This window comes from Triticum dicoccoides, chromosome 1B, assembly GCF_002162155.2.
Source record: "Triticum dicoccoides isolate Atlit2015 ecotype Zavitan chromosome 1B, WEW_v2.0, whole genome shotgun sequence".
Lineage (NCBI taxonomy): Eukaryota > Viridiplantae > Streptophyta > Magnoliopsida > Poales > Poaceae > Triticum > Triticum dicoccoides.
The window spans coordinates 640,056,269-640,077,307 of NC_041381.1; positions in this window are offsets into that span (position 1 = coordinate 640,056,269).

Sequence of the window (21,039 nt, forward strand, 5' to 3'; positions counted from 1 at the left end):
TATAAAGCTTGTATTATTTTGATTTGTGTCTAGAGTTGTGTTGTGATATCTTCCCATGAGTCCCTGATCTTGATCGTACACATTTGCGTGTATGATGAGTGTATGGTTGAATCGGGGGCGTCACACCGAGCTCTCAAAAAATGAAAGAAAAAGGACTCTTAGGCCGACATGTGGGTGACACCGTTGTTTTCGTGCGCTTGCGTGCCGAGAGCATATTGGCGCGTGTTCAAAATTCTTGCTACCTTTTTATCCCCAATCTCTCGCCCCTCCCCCACCTCTGGAATCTTGATTCCTACTCCAGTTCCCCCAAATCCCCCTCCTATACTCCCTGTACTCAAGCGCACTATCATGTCGTCAGTCAACGTGGATCTCTGAGTCGGGGTTCCTGAGGTCCGTCCTGTCTTCGGGCTCTGCATGCTGTCGCTCAACAGTGGCATGGCGGCGCTTGACGACCAGTTTGCCCGCAGAGTGCTCATGGTAACCATCTACGACGACCGGCCTCCCATCTTGCTGGACGACCTTGTCAAAGGTTTTAGCAGTGCGCACGGAATCCAAATGAGTGCTTTGCTCGTCAAATTCTATCCGCCAATTGTTCATTTCTTTGTGAGGTTCCGGACAACTTTCGACTACAATCGTGTGTTCGAATCTTCCCGATGTTTGTTCTGCGATGGTGCGCTGCTGAGCTTTGATCGATGGCACCAGGATGTGGCTCGGTTTCCTCTGAGCTTGAGTTTTTAACAAAGCTTACCTTCCACGGCATGCCTAGACGTGCTTGTAAAGGTGAGTCCATGAATGAGCTTATCAATGACCTTGGATGTGAGATCGTAAGTATCTTTGTTCCTCCAAACAACTGGGCTCTAATGGTTATGGCATGGATGAAGAAGCCGTCCACCATACCAAAGGTGATTGGTGTTGAGATACCGGTGTAGGAACCGGGGTAGTACTATTTGTCGCCACCAAGGCCGCCGCGGACCACGTTAGGGATGTACTTGTACCGAGTGTGCGTGCATGTCAAAGAAGTGGTCAATCCATCAATCGAAGTCCTGCCGCCGCCGCTGGTGCCAGGGTCCGTCGATGACGTCCATTACAGGAGTCAACGTTAGACTTTCCCCATGTTGCTTGGAACGATGGATGTCACAGGGCCTACTCCATTGCACGGCGGCGGCCACTACTTCTTTGCGAGAAGAGCCGGAGCTGGCTGCCTGGATGTGTTGTAATTTGAGGAAACAATTGAATCTTCTCAGATACTAGTTAAATTCGAGCTATCGGTGTGAAGCACTGATGTGCCAGTACATTTGATTGTGACATGTTCCATTTTTCTACCTGAACTTTTTTTAGAAAGGGTTGTGTGTCAACTTAATGTGCTAGCAGAACTTGTTGTGTTGTCTGTCTGTTTTCTTTGCACAACATTCAAGATATTTCCACGTCAGTGATAAATATGATGAACTGTTATGTACGAGTTCGTTGGTTTCAACATAGCGCTACCCATAGTGATCCACTGCTTCCACCCTGATTGTGCCGCCTGCGTCAAATTTTTGTATGCAAGTTCAGTGTGCTATGATGTTCTATATGATTGTTTCAACTATATAAGTTTTTACTGAGCATAAGCAATGCATATGGCTGAAATATGTATTTACGAGCATCAACCGATGGGTCTCTCTTTCTCTCTCTCTCACACACACAAACACTCACAAGTGGGACCCGTTGAATTATTCCTTCGCTCATGACAACTTTTAATTAGGTTCCAGTGTACTCTAACTTTTTTCTTAAGTTATTAATTGAGCTCGGTGACTTCAAAAAGTTGTATAGAAGCCTTGTTTCGGCCTTTCCAGCATCGATGAATGTGGGCTGAGTAGTCATGTAAAGTTGTACTGTACTACACATGCCTTTTTTTAACATCAACAATGCAACTGGGCCGACAGTTGTGCACAATATCCTAAAATAAGCGCAGCCTAGTCTATGTGTTTTTTAATAAAATGCACAACCCAGTTCATTTATTATATAATAAGATTACCAAGCCCAACTTAATTTTTTAATAATATTCATATCTCAATATTATTTTTATACGAAATGCACATTCAAGACCATCATTGTTTTCTCACCCATTCCAGAAAATGGGTCCATTTCTACTAAAATCAAATGGCTCATAAATTATTAGAAATGATAAAAGCACTGCATGTATGCAATTTTATTTTTGACCGAGCCCAGTCAATAGGTGTATTCGAATAAATAATCAAATGCGATGTAAATTATCATAAATAGTTTTTTTTGAGAAACAATTATCGTAAATAGTAAACCGGCTATTATTATTTTTACCCAGACCAGGAAATAGATTATTTTTTGAGTCAAAGCCCAGAAATAGATGTATTGGCAAACAAAATGTAAAACCTAAATAAATAGGCTGGATTGCGCCACAGCTTTCGAAGCTGACTTTGTTGGCCCACTAGACGAAGCATGCGCAAGGTGTTTTCCATTTAGTGAACAAAATGATTTAATGGTCTAAAACAAAAAGTCAACAATTCTGACATCTATAGTCATTGGATTGACATCCAAGGGCGATCCTGCTTCTTCAATCTCTGATCTAGTTACTCTTGCTCCAGCCACAAAAATTATCACCGGTTGGAGCGCCTGCATCTGCCTCCCGTGGTCGGCTGTGCTGCCGCGCAGGCCTCGCCGCCCCACCCTACTCCCAACGATGGCCAGGTCATACCTGTACTCATACACACCTTTTGTTATTCTCCGGTGAAGGCAGCTGAGGAAGTCATGGATTAAGGGGTCCTTGGATACCCGGACTATTAACATGGGCCGGACTGTTGGGCTATGAAGATACAAGACAAAAGATTTCTTCCCGTGTCCGGATGGGACTCTTCTTTGTGTGGATGGCAAGCTTGGTGATTCGGATATGTTGATTCCTTTCTCTGTAACCGACTTTGTGTAACCCTAGTCCCCTCCGATGTCTATATAAACTTGAGAGTTTAGTCCGTAGAGGCAATCATAATCACATGGGCTAGACTTCTAGGGTTTTAGCCATTACGAGCTCGTGGTAGATCAACTCTTGTAAATACTCATATTCATCAAGATAAATAAAGCAGGAAGTAGGGTATTACCTCCATCGAGAGGGCCCGAACCTCGGTAAACATCATGTCTCCCACCTCCTGTCACCATCAGCCTTAGACACACAGTTCGGGACCCCCTACCCGAGATCCGCCGGTTTTGACACCGACATTGGTGCTTTCATTGAGAGTTCTGATGTGACCTAGAAAGTAGGACTGATGTCTCGCCTTGTTATCAAGGATAACACCACCTTCGGAGGAGCCCTGGCCTCGGGCCAAACCCTCCGGTTGGGCGGCTTCACTATGACCGCCAGTTCGGCCGTCGGCCCGATAATGACTTCTCGGGTCATCAAAAATCGCCTCCGCGTCAACTCAAAATACTCCAAACAGATGAATCCGACGGAGTTTTCATCTTTAAACAAACTCCAGGATCACATTGCCGCCTTGGGGGTCGCTACAGACTACGACCGGATTGGGCTTAAACCTGATCAGAGAGAAATTGAATCTCCGCCGGTCACCCATCAGATAGCGGTAGTGGAGGAGAAATACAACAACTCTTCCTCTATATTGAGGACGAACTATGTTCGGATTTCCGAGATCACAGAGCTGGATACCCGTCCGCGGGAAGACATGCCCCGTACTCCGAACCTAGAGTCGGACTATGGGCCTGGAAAATTTGCTGATATCCCGAAGTCCGAACTATTAAGCTCGGAAGTTTTTCAAACTGCGGATCACGGATTGGGTCAGGATCCGGACTTAAATCCAACCGCCCACCTAGATACACGCGACCTTATCCACATCAGACAACAGTCTCAAGAAATGGGCCATCACTTTTGGGCAAGATTCCTCCTTGTCAAAGACAAGATCAAAGACTACCACGATGAAGACGCAATCTCATTATTCTGCAAACATTGCACGGACGAGGGAATCCTCAATGCCGTCAACTGCCGTCATGTATTACACTTGGCTGACTTGGCAACATAGTACGGAAGTACTGCACAATGGAAAGCGCCTGGAAAACTCTGGCAGCATCTTGGGAGCCACCGGTTCCGACTCAACCCCTCGTCCGGACAAAAAGGATGCACCCTCGTCAGTCGCCTGATCAAATTGTAAAAAAATCGAAGCCCATTACGGGGCACGGAACCGTCCTGGAGGGATGGCTCGATAGGCCATGCAAAATACACACAACACCGGATACCGTACCATCCCACAACCTGAGAGCATGTTGGATACTCCGGCAAGTAGCCAAGAGCGGCGAGGATCTCCTCACCAAAAATGCCGCAGAGCAACATCCCACAGAAGACAACGTCCCGATGGTATTGACCGTCTTTGAGACTTTCGCCTCAAACAATAGGCGCAAAAGGGCACTCCGCGGCCTCGCTGAAGTCTGCCAAGTCGCAACAATAAATCCTTGGAACGACACGGCCATAACTTTCAATGCTAGTGACAAACCAAAATTCAGAATAGTCCGGGCACCAGCCGCATTGGTCCTCAGTCCGATCGTGGATGGCCTTCGGCTTACCAAAGTGCTCACTGACGGCAGCAGCGGACTAAACCTCATTTACGAGGAAACTCTCAACAAAATAGAAATAGACAGGAGCCGTATTAGGCAAAGTAGCACAACCTTCCGAGGAATCATTCCCAGTCGGGAGGCACAATGCGTAAGGAAAATCACACTCGATGTGGTATTCGGCACGCAGGAGAATTACCGGTCCGAAGAGATAACCTTTCAAGTGGCCCCTTTCAACAACGGATATCACGCCTTGTTAGGGCGAGATGCATTTGCATCCTTCCAAGCTATACCCCATTACGGTTACATGAAGCTCAATATGCCCGGGCCCAATGGTATTATCACTCTCACCAGTGATCCGGACATAGCACTCCGCGCCGAAAACAAAACCGCAGCCTTGGCCCTCGAGGCATTGTCTGAAGCCCTCGCGGCCAAAGATTTAACCACATTGCGCTCCATGATGGATAGGGATGACATGATCCTGGACAAGCGACCCAAATCCACCTCCTTTAAACCAGCAGACGAAATAATCAAATTCCAAGTCCACCCGACAGACCCCAAGAAGACAACATCCATCGGGGCACAGCTGGACCCAACGGTTGACTCCGCACTGCGAGCGTTCCTACGTGAAAATTGGGACATATTCGCCTAGCACCCTTCCGATATGCCAGGGATCCTACGTAGGCTGGCCGAACATAGCGTCAATATATTGAAGGGATATAAACCGGTCATGCAAACACTCCGGTGCTTTTCAGAACCCAAACGACAAGCTATGGGGGAGGAGCTAGCCAAGTTACTCGAGGCCGGATTCATCAAAGAAATAAAACACCCGGACTGGCTAGCAAATCTGGTGATGGTACCAAAAAGGATAAATCCTGGCGCCTATGTGTCGACTTCAAAGAACTCAACAAGGCCTGCCCTAAAGATCCCTTCCCCCTCCCCCGCATCAATCTGATTATCGATGCTACCAACACGACTCACTGTGTTTCATCGACACATACTCCGAATACCATCAAATCAAGATGAAGGAGTCCGATCAAGACGCAACGGCATTCATCACCCCATACGGGCCTTTCTGCTTCAACACTATGCCCTTCGGGCTAAAGAACACCGGTGCCACCTAGCTACGCATGATTCAAATATGCCCAGAGAAACAATTCGACAAGACAATTGAAGCATACGTGGATGACGTAGTCATCAAAACTAGGCATGTCGAGTCATTAATAGACGTTCTACAACTCACATTCGACAACCTCCGAATATATGACATCAAGCTCAATCCAGAAAAGTGTGTTTTCAGCGTTCCCACCAGAAAACTACTGGGCTTCATCGTTTCCAATAGGGGAATTGAGGCAAACCCAGCTAAAATCCGAGCTTTGTCGCAGTTGGCTATGCCAACAGACCTCAAACATGTACAAAACTATCCGGATGTGTGGCGGCTCTAAGCCACTTTATCTCCAGACTAGGAGAAAAGGCGTTGCCACACTATCGCCTTCTCCGACGCACTGATCACTTCTAGTGGACCGACGCGGCAACGGCTGGACTGGAAGAAATAAAGGCTCTTCTAGCAAGCAACTCAATCCTGGCCAAGCCGAACTCCGGCGAACCCATGTTATTATACATATTAGCCACACACCAAGTCATAAGTGGAGTGCTCGTCGTCGAATGATAGGAGGACAGACACAAATTCCCGCTTCAGAAGCCGGTATACTACGTATCCACTGTCCTCACACCATGCAAATCCCGGTACCCTAATTACCAAAAAATAGCATACGCGGTCTTCATGGCATCACGGAAGCTACGACACTACTTTCAAGAGTGCTCAATAACGGTGGCCTCCGAGGTACCACTCAATGACATAATAAACAACCGCGAAGCTATGGGCCAGATCGCCAAGTGGGCCATTGAGCTCCTCCCATTCGACATAACATACAAACTGCGCTGGGCCATTAAATCTCAAGTACTGGCCAACTTCGTCGCCGAATGGACAGAAGCCGAACTCCCTAAAGAGTACGACACATATTCCCACTGGGTCATGCACTTTGACAGCTCCAAAATGTTGGCAGGCTTAGGAGCAGGTGTTGGCTTAACATCCCCCACTGGAGATACAGTTCAATACGTACTCCAAATATTATACACAGACTCCAACAATGCAGCCGAATACGAGGCCTTGTTGCATGGTCTTCGGATGGCTGTTCCATGGGCATACAACGCCTAGAGGTGCGCGGGGATTCCAACCTCGCACTATCCCAAATAAATGGAGATTTTGATGCCAACAATCCGAAGATGGCGGCTTACCGTAACGCTGTTCTCAAAATGTCGGCTCAGTTCGAGGGGCTCGAGTTTCACCATGTGGGTCGAGAAAGTAATCAAGTAGCGGATGTCCTTGCTCGCATTGGCGCGAAGAGCGACCCAGTCCCACCTAACATCTTTAAAAGGCTTTTCAAGCCATCCGTGGTGTGGCAAGGAGAGAGCGGCAACACCAATCCGGACCCGACTATAACCCCAGATTCCTAACACATCGACATCATCGGGGGCTCAGCCACCGAAATGACACCGTCGGCCCATCTCATTATGGCAGTCATTGCCCCATGGAACGAACCATTCTTGGCCTACCTAGATAGGCGAGAACTCTCTGAGGATTAGAATGAGGCGCGCTGCATTGTGCGTTGCTCTAAAGCCTACAAAGTTCACGAGGGAGAACTCTAAAAGAAAAGCGCTACCGGAGTACTTCAAAGATGTATCTCCAAGGAAGAAGGGCGGTAGCTCTTGCTGAAATTCATGCCAGTCTCGGTGGGCACCACGCCGCGGCTTGGGCCCTTGTAAGAAAGGCCTTCCGTACAGGTTTCTATTGGCCGATGACCCAAGCAGACGCACGTGACCTTGTCCAATATTGCGTCGGATGCCAGTTTTTCTCCAACCAAAGCCATATGCCACCCATCACTCTACAAACAATGCCCATCACTTGGCCTTTTGCGGTCTGGGGCTTGATATGGTCGGACCTCTTAAAGGAGGAAGCCAAAAGAAAAAAATATCTGTTGGTCATGGTGGATAAATTCACTAAGTGGATAGAGGCCAAACCATTTAGAACGGCTGAAGCCAGACCAGTGATAGACTTCATATCCGGCGTTGTGCACCGTTATGGTGTTCCGCACAACATCATCACTGACAACGGCTCCAATTTCACAGCCGACGAGGTGAAAACCTGGTGTGCCAATCTGGGCATTAAGCTTGATTACGCCTCCGTCTATCACCCACAAACCAACGGTCAAGTCGAACGAGCCAATGGTCTTATTATGAGCGGCATTAAAACCAAACTAGTGCGGTCTTTGAAAGAATCAGACAAGCACTGGGTTGAGGAGCTCGAGTCCGTACTTTGGGGCCTGCGAACCACGCCCAATCGCTCTACCGGATATACACCTTTCTTCATGGTGTACGGCACAGAGGTTGTGTTACCCTGCGACATTATTCATGACTCACCTCGAGTGCGTATGTATGAAGAGAGAGAGGCCGAGCTTGATCGGCAGGACAAATTAGATGCCCTGGAGGAGGAGCGCGACGTTGCAAAAGTCCGTTCCACATTTAATCAACAACAGGCCTGCAGATATCAAAGCAGAGAAGTATGGGCCAAGACTTACAATGTTCGCGAACTCGTTCTACGCTTGCCGGAGAAGAAAAAGGACAAACTCAAGCCCAAGTGGGAGGGTCCCTTCAGTTTCGACAAAGTCCTAACTAGATGAGCGTACTGCCTGCGTGATGCATCAGACAATCGCCTAGAGACGAACCCATGAAACGCGGCCAGACTCCAAAGATTCTATGCCTAGCGCCAGACTCTTAGTTTGTTTCCTTTTTCCCTCCTATTTCAATTATTTATTTTCCTCTATTTTCACCTTTTTAAGCTTTAAAGCTCTCATGCGGCTAAATCGTACCCCTACGACACACACATTCTCAAAAATGTACGTCAATTATACCTGGGGGCTTCTTGAACAGAAGCTTATTAGTATTTTCCGAGCATCGAGCTATCACAAATGTGTATTTTCCGTGTATGTACCTTTTCTTCGCCATTATATGCATCGATATGACTTAAGTTTTGGCCAATCTAGGTTGCCTGGTTCCTGTGCTTGTGCCCTACATTCCCGTTAATTCGGCTAAGGCATAAAGGGAGCACCTCTGCGATTGTTACTGCCGAGTCATCCGGATGTGTACCTCAGACTGGGTGAAGCCGAAAGCTAGCGTTCTTAAGGGAATATTCGGTCGGCGGACTAAAGATGTTTTTTACTTGTTACACTATGAACCCCTAGATGTTATGTATGCTGTGATGTTTCAATCACTGTTTGGACATGCACGTTAACACATGCTGACCCAGGGAAAGGAATCCTTAACGGAACTATTCTCTCTGGAAGATGTTTGTTATGATAAAAAATGTAATATAACATAGCTAGCCAGATACTTGTCTGTTCAAGCAACTATGACCCCTACGCCTGGTTTTCACGCATACCCTGGTATACATTACCGAGCGGGTATTCAGAAACACGCCGCACCTTCGGGTCCAGAGGTGGAAGTGAAAAGGTCTGCCATGGCAATCGTTTTACAATCCGGCTAGGGACAAATTTGTCAATTTAAGTACATAGTCACTCGAACTCAAAAACTTCTTCCTCTATGCCATCTACCAAGCTATCTAGCCTACAATCTTGTTGGGAATATTTGACGGCTACTTGTACCTGGTCATATACCAAACTAACGGGGATTTATTTTCCATTTCACCCTAGAGGTCCGACCCGAGCCATGTGATTAGGATCGAGCTTGGTATACCGTGTTTTCACCATGGCCCAGGCCTCTCGCGCACCTTCCCGGAAGGCCGATATCTTCCATAATCGGAAGCGCCGCCGCTCCCTTGAATAGCTGTACAAGCTCCTCCATACTTCCTGGAGGGGAGTCGGATGGCCATAAGGCCTTGGCAATACTTTGCATCGTCTGCCGAGCTCTCTCATGCATTTGCGACAACTCTTGTAGCAGATCACCCGAAGATCCAGACATCTCCTCTTCGGGATGGCCGGTCAGCACACCTACAGACATAACTCTGTCTATTCCTTTCCTCGCCGAACTACGTAAAGGTAAGTTTGAAAACATACTCAATATGCCGCCTCGTAGCCTCTTATTCTCCTTCACGGAGTCATCCAGCTGGGCCCGAACATCTTTTAGTTCCACGCCCAGCTCAGTGTTGGAATCCTGGAGTTTGTTTTTCTCCTCCCTGACCCGGGTCAGTATATGTTCGCCCGTGGCCAGTTGCCTTTGAGCCCTTGAACCTACCGCTTGTGCGACTTCCGGTGCCTCTCCTGGATGATCTGACGACTCTGCCATCAGATATGCACCTGCATTAATAATCCTGGTATATGATTATGTTTTTGTAACACCCCAAAAATTTAACCAGGTTTTAGTTATTAAAATTTTGCCTGCAAGGAATTTTTGTTGTTTTTAAAACCTTTCTTTTAATGTTAAGGATTTATTTTTCCCAAGTGGATCCTTCCAAGCTTATTGAACTTCTATGCCATCTCATTAAAACAATTTCCTAATCAGTAAATTTATTTATAAAATTATTTCACCCTGAGCTTTAATCATTAAAATGACTTGTTTTAAGTTTGGAGCTCTTTTTGTACTACAACCATTTGATAAAATTAACTAAAAATTCCACCAAAGTTTGGAGATGTCATGTGATGCCTCTAAATCACTTTTATGCAATAATATAGTTCATTCATTGCATATTTTTAGTGCTACACATGTTTTTCTTCTCTGGTCCAGTAGGCATTTTTGCACTGCAACCCTTTTAAATTTTTGTTTCTAGCTTCCACCAAAATTATGGGATGTCAGTAGCAGCATATGATTCCATTATATGCAAAGACCCAATGATGTTCTTTGGAAATTTTGAGTAAATCAACCTCATCTTCATTCTGGACCAACATGATGGTTTGTATAGCAACCATATTATTACTTGCTCTTTGGCCCTTGATTCTTTCTCCTACTTGTAGTCCTCCATGCTAAACCCCTAGTCCAGGAGCATGCAACCATTGGCAAATTTTTGGTTCATGAAATAATGCCACTCACATCCTATCCAGATTTGAAGTTTTGCAAAATTTGCACTAGGAAGTTTGTGCTTTTCACCAACTAACCTCACCACCCTATTGTGCATCGAATGAGACACTGATCTGGAAGATTTGGCCCCTCAAAGAATAGCCTAGGTACCTTTGGCATTTTGACAAACACCTGGAGTGCATGGACTGTTTTGGCATGATCTCAGGTATACGTTATGAACTTGGCCACCTGACCAAACCACCTTGTCCCTAGAGTTCCCCTCTATCACTAGCCTAGTTATGTTGCTTGCCAGCCTCACCTGTGACCTGTAGCGTGCCACGGCATTGTGTCGAACACCTTCCGTGTGTGCACTGGACGTACCCAGAGCGCACGTATTGCACGCGCGTGCGCCCGTGCCGCCGCGTCACGCCCCACACTCACCCCAGCCCGTGACCGACCGCAGCCAGCACACCGTGTCCCCTTGCGCACTGCATGCCCCCCCCCTCACCGCAATGCGCCAAGCAGAGCCTCGCCGCGTCCCCGGCAAGCCAAGGACTAGCCGCCATGGCCGCCCGACAACCCTGCTCAAGCCAGCGCCGCCCAAGCCACCCCGGCTCGCCACCTGCCCCTGTGAACAGCACAAACTTATCACCTCGCCCGTCAGCTAGCTACCGTCGTCGCCACGACGCCCTGACGCTACAGGGAGGCGGTTCGCCGTCGTCCTTATCGCCGGCCGCATCGGACCGACCTCCACCGCCTATATAAGGGCCCCGGAGCTCCATCTAGCCCTGGATCAACCTCCGGTGATCCTCCTAGAGCTACCCTAGCCAGCATTCGAGGAGGGGAAGGTCTTCTTCCCCAAGTCCGGCCAGTTCGGTCGCCGCCAAGCCCCGGTAGATTCCGTCACCACCAGGGCCTTTCCTTCTCCAATCTCTCCACCAAGAACTCCCCCTCCCTCTCGCGAGTACAACCCATCGATCAATTTTGGTCGGAGACCACCACATCCCAAAAATCACTTTGTCACCGAAGCCCCCCTCTGCTGCGGAGCTCGCCGCCGGCGACTCCCTCCACCTCCGGCGACCCTACGACCACCGGAAGGACCGCCTAGGAGTAGCGGATCCATTCCTGCACTCGGATGCCCGTGAGGAGCCGCCAAACGCCGGCGAAGATCGCCGGAGCCCCCGCCTCTGTTCGGCAAGAGGAAGAGGAGGGAGGGCGACTGGTCAAACCTGACCAGTGGGCCAGGCGGGCCCACTGTCATTGACCCACGCGCGTCCACGCTGGAGTAAGTGGAGGCGTATAGTCGGAATACGTCTTAGACGTGTACGTGTTTTCGAATCATTTTCTTTTATTTCTGTTTTATTTTTTTTATAAAAACAGATTTTGACCAAATGTTTGACTGGCTATATCTTTTAAAATATAACTCCAAATGATTTGATTCTTTTTCCTACCTCTCTCAATTTTAACCTAGTTTATTTTAGATTTATTTGAAAAAAATTCAAACAACTTTTTGTGCTGTTTTTGAATTTGTGTGTTAATTCAAATTTGTTTAAAATAGGACCTTGGAGAGAGAGAAGAAAACTTTCAAAAGTTTTGCAGTGCACCCTGCCTTTCCACACATTGAAGGCAAGCATTCTGAACCCCGACATAATATTTTTGGTGTGTTCGTTGACACGTTTATAACACCACCTCATTTTGGAGAATTGTTATTTCATGTGAGATGATCATGTGCATGGATGCATATTTGTGATTTCCATGTTGTTGGAAAAGATCACACTTGTGATGATAATCATCCTCATGTGCCTTGCATGCATACCGGCAGGAACCCGGGGAAACCTCTGCCTTGGGTAGGCATGAGTTTGTCGCCGGTCTCCGTCGGGACGATTATGTCTGGTATGGCATGGTAAGGTAATATGAGAGGTGACTCTGTTGGTTGAAATATATACATTATGCTAATCATGCAGGGAATACTTAAACCTCCTGAGTTGACCATAGATCGAGTCTTGTTCCAGTAACCCCCATACTTGTTTCGTACTACCACTCGTCTCTACAACAAGTAGAGTACGGTTCAGTAATTTGTCAACCCCTTTCTAGCACACACCGTACAGAGGGGCCGGGGTGAGGGTACCACGGCCATAGATTAAAGCCAGTCATCCGGTCAGGGGGCATGGGTGTTTCCGGTTGTAGCCAAGGGGGTAGCTTCCCCAGTTTTGCGCGCGGTATAAATTTTGTGATCCCATGCTAATCGAGGTTGTAGCCTCCCCACTTAGAGTTTTGCTTAACGAGTGTCGTGGGTGATTCCAGACACTGGTGAGTTAAGCTGGTGTGTGCAAGTCAGGTGCGTTTTCATTTAAAAGACCGTAGACGGAATTAGTCCCGATGGGCTAAAGGAATCCGTTACTCGTGGGTAAAGAGTACACCCTCTGCAGAGATTAAACCTATTCAAATAGCCGTGTCCATGGTTAAGGATTACTGTCCGGGATGGGTCAAGTGTCGGTCTTAGTGTCGGTCTTCGGAGGTGAAACTGTTAAATCAGAACTGATATTACAACTTGTGACATCGATAATGATGATTATTATTTTGTTGTCAACTAACCCATGATATTTTTGGTATTATCGAATATCCCTGGGATGGTTTACCTCCGGTATATTCACTATGATTGTTTCTCTTAAAGCCCTTTATGTGGTGTCGCTCAGACGCCCGACTGTGGCATTTCTTTTAAAGCCCTTTATGTGGTGTCGCTAAGACGCCCGACTGTGGCATTTCTCTTAAAGCCCTTTATGTGGTGTCGCTCAGAGGCCCGACTGTGGCATTTCTTTTAAAGCCCTTTATGTGGTGTCGCTAACATGCCCGACTGTGGCATTTATCTTAAAGCCCTTTATGTGGTGTCGCTCAGACACCCGACTGTGGCATTTCTTTTAAAGCCCTTTATGTGGTGTCGCTAAGACGCCCGACTGTGGCATTTCTTTTAAAGCCCTTTATGTGGTGTCGCTAAGACGCCCGACTGTGGCATATTTATTATTTGTTTCATAATTTTAATACTGCTATGTTATTGCATTTTCATAAATAACCTGCTTACATGCATCAGAGATTTATTTTGTGACTGACGTCATGAGCATTGATATTTCGGAACATCGTTGTTATATTATACCCGTGTTCATAATGTTTGCGAGTACATTCAATGTACTCACTGGCTTGTCCCTGGCTATTGTCTTGGCCAGATTTCTTGCGCGAAGAGGAGAGACCGTGAGGACAGCCCCGGAACCCACGTAATGGTGATAGCAGCCCCGCGAAGATAGGAGTTAACCTGGTCAGCTGTTCCCGTGGGAAATGGAGTCCCATAGACACTGATGATCCACAGCCCGCTTCCGCCATCAATCACTAGAAACCATTTGTTGTACTCACAGACCAGAATGGTCTTGTACTACATATTTTGTATTTGCTTGGAATTTCTGGATCAAGTTGGTGCCTCATCAGCTAACAGTTATCCTGGGGCTGATGAGCACAAGGGCCATTTTCTGGGAATTAGTACCCGGAGAATCGGTCCCCACAATTTTCTCGATAGAGGGGAACCTTACCAGACACTGCCTTCTTGGATTTCTCCAATTTGGCGGTAGCAGCAGCTAGCTTGGTCTGACACTTTTTTAGCGCTTGAGACATCATGATGTTCTTCTCTGTAAGCACCTGGTTGTACAATGATCCTTAAATCAGTTGTGCCAACAGTTTCAAGTCTCGGGGGCTACTGGTATATGATTATCAGATATGTACAAATGTGTACTTACCCGCATATCTTTCAAATATTGATCTGTGGCCCTGGAAAGCCCATCTCGAGCAGCTCAGATGTATGCATGACCCGAGCAGAAGGCGTTAAATGCCTCTTCTGAAAAACCCGGGTCATGAAGAGCGGCCCGCCGGCACAGATGATTCATGGCGCTTTCCACTTCAGAGTTTGTGACGGATACATCATCTGAATCCTCTGCAGAAGGACAATTCAGTGCTACTCTCGCGCCAGCCTCAGTCCTTGGGACAGGGTTGAAAGGGCTAGTTATTGACTAGAGGGGGGGGGTGAATAGGCGATTTTTATGAAAGTCTTCAAAACATGGGAGTTTCGAAGACAAACAGTAGAAACAACACTATTCGTATGCAGCGGAAGGTAGACTACACTAGACAGGCCATAGTCAAGTATTCAATGAAGTCAAAGCACGAAGACTATTAGCAGCTAGGTAGAAAGCATCAGGATGGAAGATAGTATGAAGCCAATCAAGACAGGTAGTCAAATAGTGAAGTCAAACAGATTATGCAAGCAGGTAATGACTTCATGAAGACAAACTATAAGTGAAGAGAAATGAGAGATAGAACCAGTAGCTTCAGGAGGACAGGGATTTTTTCGACCAGTTCCAGTTGCTGTGACAACTATATGTCTGGTTAGGGAGGCTGAGATTTAACTCAGAAGACCGCGTCTTTACCTTATTCCCCTTGAGCTAAGGACACCTAGTCCCCGCCCAATCACTCTGGTAAGTCTTCAAGGTAGACTTCCAAACCTTCAAAGACTTCGTGCACTGGCAATCCACAATGACTCTTGGATGCTCAGAACGTGACGCCTAACCGGCTGGAGGATTCATAGTACTCAAGTGTAATAAGTCTTTAGATCATGCAGACAGAAAGACTTCAGTGATGCCAAACACTCCTTGGGCTCTGGGTGGTTTGGGCTTTGTCCTTGCAAGGATTCTCTCTCTCAAAGGCTTCGGAGGTGGGTTGCTCTCAAACGAAAAAAGTTGTATCTAACTCTGAGCAGGCACCAATTTATGGTGTAGGCGGTGGGCTATTTATAGCCAGTGGAAACCCAACCTAATTTGTCCAAAATGACCCTGGGTCACTAAGGAACTGACACGTGTCGCAACGGTCAGATTTCAAACACACGCGACAGCTTGACTTGGGCTACAAGTAAAGCTGACTTATCCGACTCTGGATAAGATTTGCTCTCATTGTCTTCACTCGAAGACATAGGATTTGGTTGAGCATCACTTCAGTCACTCTGACTTTGTTCACTTGGACCCCACTTAACAGTGCGGTGGTTCCTATGACTCAACAAAGAAGAAAAGGAAACAACAAAACAACTAAGTCTTCGCACTCCATAGTCTTCACTCAATGTCTTCTCGTGTCATAGTCTTCTATGTGAGTATCTTCACAGACCACCATTGTCTTCAATGTCTTCACACATTTTTAGGGGTCATCTCCGGAAGGTAAACATAATCAAAGAGGGACTACTACCTGTGTTATCCTGCAATTCTCACAAACACATTAGTCCCTCAACCAAGTTTGTCATCAATACTCCAAAACCAACTAGGGGTGGCACTAGATGCACTTACAATCTCCCCCTTTTTGGTGATTGATGAAAAATTGGTTGAAGTTTTCAACGGGGATAAAAGTATGTGAAATTGTAAAGGATTGAGGCATTGTCTTCATAAGCATCAAAAGGCTTCCCATGAAGATGTGCATATAAATGTTTTGCGTTGGAATGCAAATGCACATGGCAGGTTGTACTTGTGGAGATCCTCTTCACCATATGAAGACAACACATCATGCATGAATATTTATGTAGGAAAAATGACATGCATAATGAAAAATGGACGTCTGCAGAATGAGTTCATGCGGGATTTATCATCGCATCACACAGAATAGCAGAAAAAGTAGCAGACGACCATCAAGTTTAAGTGTTACAACTCAAAGAACCAAATGTATCAAAACGAGAGTTGTAAGCACTAGGCAAAACGTATATCAACCACCCATCAGGACCCGCTTGAAGACTATCAACATATGCTTCTCCCCCTTTTGTCAGTAAGGACCAAAAAGGTTTGAAGACATAGTCGCTACTCGTTCCCATGAGGAGTAGGTGAAGCAGCAGGGTCGTCGTTGAGGTTTGGTGGTGCAGAAGAACTTGGTGCAGTGTCGACACACGTTGAGGTTGGAGGTGGTGAGGTAGCATCATCGGTGTCATCCAAGACTCTGGCATTCACAGTTGCTGCGGAGGAGGAGTACTCTGAATCTTCAAGAGACAGGGTTCAACGTAAGACAACATTCCTTGGAGGAGTGGAGTCGAACTTGAATCTCTCAGTGAATCCATCATCTTGAAGATCAGCTTCAGCACTTAGCAATGTCAGACTCTTTCAGGACCTCCAACAGGTTTCATGAGTGACAAAGGCATTCTTGGTAGCAAGATTGCAAATGCGACTAACATCCACCAAGAGGCTTTCCATTTGACGCTTCATCCAGTAATGATGCTTGTCATGCTTTTGATGCAAGGCCACGAGAAGCTCTCGGTCATTGAGCACACGAGAGCGCTTCTGACGCCTTGGAGCAATGGTGCTTTTAGTGGCTTCAGGGCGTGCACAACGAGTGTTGCCAGCCAGTGGATAAACACGAGAAGCAACCTGAATACCTTCAACATGTTGGGAAAATCTCTGACGATATACATTGTGAAGATATAGTGCTTCCTTGGCAGGCTTTGGGTAAATGGCTTCAATGGACATATCAACCTCTGGTAAAAATATGAGATGGTTACGAGCAGATGGCTGATAGTCAATGGCAGAGTGGATCTTGATCAGACGCATAATCCAAGGAGCATAGAATTTCATACCAAAAATGTCAGACCCAGATGCAGCAAACTGGTCAATGAAGAAATCCCGAGTATTGAATCTTTTGCCATTTAGAATGTAGAAGACCAAAGTCGGTGTCAAAACCGGCGGATCTCGGGTAGGGGGTCCTGATCTGTGCGTCTTAGGCTGATGGTAACAAGAAGCAAGGGACACAATTTTTACCCAGGTTCGGGCCCTCTCGATGGAGGTAAAACCCTACTTCCTGCTTGATTAATATTGAAGATATGTGGAATACAAGAGTAGATCTACCACGAGATCGTAGAGGCTAAACCCTAAGAGCTAGCCTATGATGGTATGATTGTAATTGTGATCAGCCTTCTAAGGACCATGCTCTCTGGTTTATATAGACACCGGAGAGCTAGGGTTTACACGGAGTCGGTTACAAGGAAGGAAACATAATATCCGGATCTCCAAGCTTGTCTTCCACGCAAAGGAGAGTCCCATCCGGACACGAGCCGAAGTCTTGAGTCTTGACGCTTCTATAGTCCGGACGATGAATATAGTCCGGCTCTCCGGATACCTCCTAATCCAGGACTCCCTCAGTAGCCCCTGAACCGGGCTTCAATGACGATGAGTCTGGCGTGCAGTCTTGTCTTCGGCATTGCAAGGCGGGTTCCTCCTCCGAATACTCCAAGGTAATTATCGAACACGTAGACTGTGTCCGGATCTACAAAAATGATCTTCACATACCACCGTAGAGAGAATGATACTCCAGCTAACAACTGCTTAGACGACGTAATATATCATTTTGGTTAGATCAAACCATTTTTTCACAACCAGCCACAGCACGTATTGCGAGGCGGTTTCCTTGACATGTCTTGTCAGAGCAGAGATCATGTCCCCTTATCACGGGATTCTCATCAATACGGGTGTTGGTAATCCCCCCGTGCCATCAATCGTGGTGCTTGGGAAGTAAGAAATTCTCAATAGGCTAGTGGGGAGGCGCTCCGCTTTCGTCGCCTCTATAAAGGGATAAGAGTTCCTCATTTTTACCCATGCCTTCTTCCTCCCTCGCATACTCTTGCCCCCTCGAGCTCCAGCGCCCTAGTCCAGGCCTTCTCCGCATAGTTAGTCATGTCCGGAGCAGGAGGCAAGTGGGTGGCTTCCCCCGCGACGGAGAAGAAGATCGCGAATCTCCGGGCGGCCGGATACTTGGCCACAGATATAGCGCACTGGCTACCAGACGAGGGGCAAGTCATTCCAACTCCAGGACCTCACAAGAGGGTCGTGTTCCTTGCCCACTTCATCCGTGGACTGGGGTTTCCACTCCACCCCTTCGTCCGCGGGCTCATGTTCCACTACGGACTATACTTCCACGATCTAGCTCCGAACTTCGTCCTCAACATCTCGGCGTTCATCGTCGTGTGCGAGGCTTTCCTCCGCATTAAGCCTCATTTCGGCTTGTGGCTCCAAACCTTCTGTGTGAAGCCGAAGATTGTGAGCGGCCAGCAAGCTGAGTGCGGAGGAGCCATGGTGGGAAAAATGCCTAACGTCACCTGGCCTAATGGTTCCTTTGCGGAAACTGTGAAGGGTTGGCAATCAGGGTGGTTCTACATCACTGAGCCACGCGACGCCAACTTGCCGGCAGCCCCCGAGTTCCGATCTGGAACCCCTATGCGGCTCACCTCCTGGGAATAGAAGGGCCTGTTATGGGGCGAATCTGCAGAGCTGACCGGACTCATCAACTGCATCAAGGGCATGAAGGACAAGAACATCAAGCTCGTCAACCTGATCCAAGTCATGCTCATTCGCCTGATTCTTCCGTGCCAAAGGCGGGCATTCAATCTACGGGAATTAGTCCCGGCCGAACACCGGACGCTCCAGAGGCTCTATAGCATGAAGCACAAGAACGCATGGAAGGCGTTGTTCAAGGACACCGAAGTACCTCCTCTCATAACTGAGGACCGTGGGCTCCACGCCACATGGCAACCTACCCAGGTGAGTTCTTAGGCTGCCACCGGGTCCGGTTCTTCCCAATGTATTCATGGAAAATCCCTAAGCGATTGTGTATATTTGTTTAGGAGTATGTGGAGACAGAGGAGCGGATTGACAGTCCGACTCTGTTGCCAGAGAGTCCATCCAGTGATGTTCTGACGAAGATGCTAGTCCCGGCGCCATATAAGGAGCCGGAGAAGAAGGCCGATAAGAAGGCCCCGTGGACCCGAAAGGGTCTCCGAAGTAAGGTTGCGCAAGCCTCGTCCGAAGATGACGAGGCGCACTCCTCCCCCGCAGGGGAAGAAGAAGAAGAAGAGGCCGCCCCGTCCAGAAAGGATGGGGGGCCTGAGACGGCAAACCAGGGGGCCATGAGAGGCCCCCGACGTAAGGCCGTCATACCCTTGTCGTCTGATGACGACGAGGTAGATTCCTCCCGTAGAGGCGGGGAGGAACAAGGAGAAACACCACCTCCCCGCGTCAGGGGAGGGAAGAAGGCGAAGACCGCCCCGGTGGGGGAGACTGGAACGTCTAAGAAGGGAAAGGCATCCCTTCCGGACTACTCCGCCACCGCCGCCGATAGCGAGGAAGGGTGGCTGCCCAGGAAGAAGCCCCTTGTGCGATCGTAAGTATCCGCACTCAATCGTAATTTTCGCTTCATAATTTTGTTTATAATGCCGAACTTGTATGCAGTCCGGCCAGGGCCCATCCGGAAGTGTCGTCTTCGGACGGGTCCTTGAGTGAGTCAGCAATGAACTCACTCTCGACGGCCACGTCTCCTCGTCCTGCGGACGACACGGAGGTGTTGTCCCGAAGGCTCCCGACGATTGCGGAGGTGGCCCTGGAGGCGCCTCAAGGCGGCGTCCCAGGCGTCGGACTCACGGGGTTCAAGGTCCCTGCGGATCGCGTCGATGAGGGCCACGGCAAGCCGGGTTCCCAGCCGAACACTGTTCCGGAGCCTTCAGTGGTTCCGGACTTAGGCGGGCAGCCCCTCGTTATGGAGGGAGGGCCATCTGTATCAAGGACTTCCGTTGCTCCCCAGGCGCCGGATTGTCTACTGCAAGCGCTTCGTGGTGCTTCCCTAGATGAAGAGCACCGTACTCTCATGAGTGCGGTGATTCAGTAGGTTTCGTCTGCCAAGAGCGGACTAACCGAAGCCTGCACCAGCCTCCTAACAGGCTTTGAGGTAAGCAGTAAAAATATGTGAAGTTACCACCCGATAGGTAGTAGCCCCTGATACTCTGTTTGGTGTTCAGAAAGAAGAACCAGACGGAGGGTCAATTATAATCCGCAGGAGTCTAATGATAAGTTTGAATTTAAATAACCAGGCTGTGCTGCTGGCCACTGCCGCTTGCACGGCCGAAATCGCCGGTTTGACGCAAGACTTAGAGCGGGCACAGGGAGAGCTCGGCCTCACGAGGAGGCAGCTCGAAGAGAGCAAAGGTAAATGATTCCCCTCTCTCATATAATATATAGTATATAAAATTTGATTATGCTAACAATGAAATGTCGTGATATGGTAATAGAGGCCACCATCGAAGTGGCGTCTCTCAAGAAGGCGCTGTCCGAGGCCGAGCACAAACGGCCTTGGAACTCAAGGAGCACAAAAAGCAAGAGGCCCGAGTGGGCGAGGTACAAGAAGAGCTCCAGGAGCTCGGCAAGAAGCTCGAGTCTGCGGAGTGGGAGCTTAAAGCAAAAGAGGCCGAGCTTGCGAAGGCCCTTACAAATACAAAAGACGCCAAGGCCGAAGCTAAGAGGGCTCAGCAAGAGATCCAGGAGGCCAAGAAAATAGCGGCGGGTAAGAAATTTTTTATGCAAA